Source organism: Zingiber officinale, chromosome 11A, assembly GCF_018446385.1.
Source record: "Zingiber officinale cultivar Zhangliang chromosome 11A, Zo_v1.1, whole genome shotgun sequence".
Taxonomy (NCBI): Eukaryota; Viridiplantae; Streptophyta; class Magnoliopsida; order Zingiberales; family Zingiberaceae; genus Zingiber; species Zingiber officinale.
This window is the reverse complement of record NC_056006.1, coordinates 96,100,424-96,104,494: the sequence shown is the minus strand read 5'-3', so window position 1 is coordinate 96,104,494 and position 4,071 is coordinate 96,100,424.

The window sequence follows — 4,071 nt, the reverse complement described above, 5'->3', positions numbered from 1 at the left end:
AACCTATTGTACATCTAACTTTATTCATCTATATTGTAACCTAATGAGAAAACTTTTTGCAACATTATTAAACATGTAAAACTAAACAATTAAGCATGCATATAGTTTAAACTTAAGCTTAATTAAATTATTAAACAACTATTCATGATATACCTAAAACCGGTGCATAAGGAAGCTAGCTAGAGTCTCTCGAAGAAAACGCTTAGCTTGCACAAACAGTGTTTGCACAAAAATAGTATGAAGTCAACAATCAAATATAAGTGCGTTTAAAACAACAATCATTTCCAGAATTTCATGCTCGCCTGACAAATACCAATCTCTTGGTCAACCAAGCTCGTGACTAGGGCTAGTTGAGGCTACGAATGAGCTCACGATTGCCCAAACTCACCACCTTCCAAGCTTGTAGACAACCAAGTTTGTAGGCAGGGCTAATTGATCAAGGCAACAATCGAAGTTGAGGCCGACCAAGTTGAGGTCGGCCAAGCAAAGGCCAACCAAGCTGAGGTAAGCCAAGCTCGTGGCCAATATTGAGGCAGTGAGCTTGGCCGCGACTAGGGCTGAGGTTGCGGTTGGCCAAGCTCGCTTCTAGGGCCGAGGCCAACCAACCTCGCAACCTGAGGCACCGATCGTGGTCATTCCTGAGACGACGGCCGCCACACCCAGATCAGGCCAAAGAGGGGAGGGGAAAGAAGAGGGGAGAGAAGAGGATCTTACCGTTGTGTGTCAGAGAGAAGATCCGATGTTGCAAAGGTTGGAACCGCCAACCCAGCGGCCCCCTCACCCCAGCCCCACAAGTATGAGAGGGAGTAAATCACGGTGAATACGGGCCCGGTTATGACATGGTGGTCTCAGGTGTTTAGCACGGACAGATATTGATGTTATCGCATTTGCTGCCGCAGACCCTCGACCTCTCGACCCATGTTGCAAGAATCCATGTCATAACCGGCTGATCCCGCCCGTGGGGGCGTCAGAGAGAAGATCCGAGATTGGCCAGGGAGTTGCATAGCAGAGAGAAATCGAGATTTTTGGACTGTGATCGGGCGCGTGTGAATGGAAAGGTAAGGGATCAAATTTTAGGAGTATTTAGTGATCGAAACAAATTTCAGGGGCTATTTTTGTGACTGAAATAATCTTTTTCTAGCTATTTTTTGTGACCAAATAAATTTGGATCATTAAGTAATGAACAAAATTTATTTCGATCACTAGTTAGCTTCGCTAATTAAGAGAATTCTCGTAGTGACTCAGCAGTTTTATTATAATACGTGAAGTAGTTTAGTGAAATAAATTGAATAATTTTTTTTTTCAAAAAAAGGAAGAGAACTATAATTTGGAAAAAGAGTTTTTTACTTGTATAAATAGATAAAAATCATTATTTTCCTTCTGTTTTGATGAAATGAAGGATCCAAAATCGGTATACCTAATTATTCTTGAAATTGAAGAACCTCTTTAATTATATTTATATTTATTTAAAAAATAAATCGATATAGTGAATTGAATTATTCAATTAATGATTATTTAGTTTAGAAGTAAGTGGGTTACTCTCTCAAGACTTTTGACTAAAAATTTAAAGTTCAATTTCGTATGGCAATACAATTAAGAGACATCCAAATTTAATATGGATAAGAATAATTTAAGAGGAAGATAAAAAAGAAGAATTAAATATATACTATATAAAAATAATTAGTCCTAAAAAATAAATATATCTTATTTTAATATTTTGAAATAAAAAATTAAGTTATGAGTATTTACTAAATTTTCTTGATCAAAATATTTTTTTTGGTAATTTACTAATCAAATTTAATTTTAAATGATAAAATATTTAAAAATACCTGAAAAATAAATTATAATAAGTAACTATAATTATTTATTGGCCAAAATAAAATTTAACTTGTTGACGTTTTACCAATTAACATTAACTTTAGACTGTATTTTTTTTTAAAAAAAAATCATGAAATGAAACTAGTTGAAATATAAATTTCAAAATTATGAGGGTTAATTCGTGTGTGTATATATATATATATATATATATATATATATATATATATATATATATATATATATATATATATATAAATTGAATTGTGATTGGCATCAGAACAGATAAAAAAAAGGAAGAGAGTGCAGAGTCACAGGTAGAATTTAGGGCAGCTGAGATCCTTTGCTCCTTTTTTATAGATTAAGGAATAAGTGGGGATGATCAATTTCTATCAATACATGTAAACGGACCATTCCTTGATTTGTAAAATATGGACAAGAGGATCCAACCTGAATTTAGGGCGTTTCTAAAATTAATCAACAAGATATATATATAAAAAAAATGTGAATTACGAAAATATGATGGACAAATTCCAACTTAATTTCATATTTTTAAGAACAGTTCAACAACAATAAAATCTTAACTTTCATTTAATTTCTAAGTTTTACCCATTAGCAAGAATCTTATTATGATCCTCCAAATGCGCAATTAGAGCAGTAACTAAGTTGAGCAGAATCAATTCTCAATGCTTTGTGTCACATATTTCTCCTTCACAACAAAATTCTTTTGTTCTTTACTTATCGAAACAACCTTTTCAGAAATAACAAACAAACAAGTGATTAGTGATGTAGAACAAAGAAGTAGAAAAACAAAAAGATAGACAGAGAAAAAAAAAACCTTTCCTAGAGGGATTATGATCATGAATTGAATGCTTCTATAGGAGTCGATATCGAGCATTTGAACCGATACTCTCGCAAGAATCCTGTCAGAAGATTGCAAATATTTCAGGCTCACAACTCAGACAATTAAATGCAAGATCTAGTTAATATTCCTTAGATTCTCAATGATCATGGTAGTTCATAGCTAAGGATCCATTAAGCCAAACCAAATGCTACCAAACAAGATAACTGATATTGGTATATGACATGCTTTCTTTCTTTTTTTTCTCTAAAAAATGCCAAAATAAACTTGTACATATACGTCAAGGATGAAGTATTAAAGAATTTGCAAATGGGCAGACAAAAGTAGACAGTGAGATTGCTGGGCACCAAAGTCATTGAGTAGTGTTGAAGCAATCCTTTTCAGATTTTGATATTAATGCAAGAACTTGGCAGTATTGATGGCTATACCCACATTATTGATTAGCATAGGCCAAAAAGAATGTAGTGAGAACTTTATATTAAGATTAATTAAGTGATGTAGGAAAATTAAATAGATATGAAGGTATATTATTTTAGACCTATCTGTGATGTGCAATCAATCTTATAACTAGGATTTCAGAGAGGAGTTCTCTTGCAAGAAATCATGAGCTAAGTTAATGATGATTGAAAATTAGAAACCTAACTGGAAATTAATTAGAGCTGTTAAAGAAACATAAGATTGAGAACTCACCACCAAGAAGCCTAGATGATGAATCAGGAACAGCAGTTACTCACCTAGAACTTGATCATGTCCATTAGCTAGTGTTTGATTGTGCTCCCCATTAGCAGATGAAACTGCCATAATGATCTCAACGATTCCTTCACATTTAGACCTAGTTACATATACAGATGTTTATCTATTAACAAATTCAAACGAAGGATATCATGAGATCATGCTGGCAGCTTCAGCTACTTTTGGTGCACATGCATGGAGTAACTAGATCTGCATATACAGTCAAAACACACATAACTGCACTCAAAATTTTGCAACCATCACCATGTGGAAAGAGAAAAGGAAAATGAGGGAATTGAAGCACAAAACTGGTATCTATTCCTGAAATATCGAAGAGAAACAAGAGAAAGAAAGAAAGAAAGAAAGAAAGGAAGAAGAAGAAGAAGAAGAAGAAGAACTAGGTGAATGTGGAAGTGATGATAGCCATAATTAAGTCTTCACCATTCTAGCAACGCTATTGGTTAAAAAGAAGATAGAATAATGTAAAAGTGGTCCCTGAAAACCCCACCATGGCACCATCACCTACAATTCAATTCTATACACTAAACTATTTGTGGAGTGGCTGTCATCCGTTGGCTGCTTCATGATGTCTAATTAAACAGCAAGGCCCGTGAATTCTTTTGAAGCACTATATATATGGTAATATGGCTATGTATCAGTTC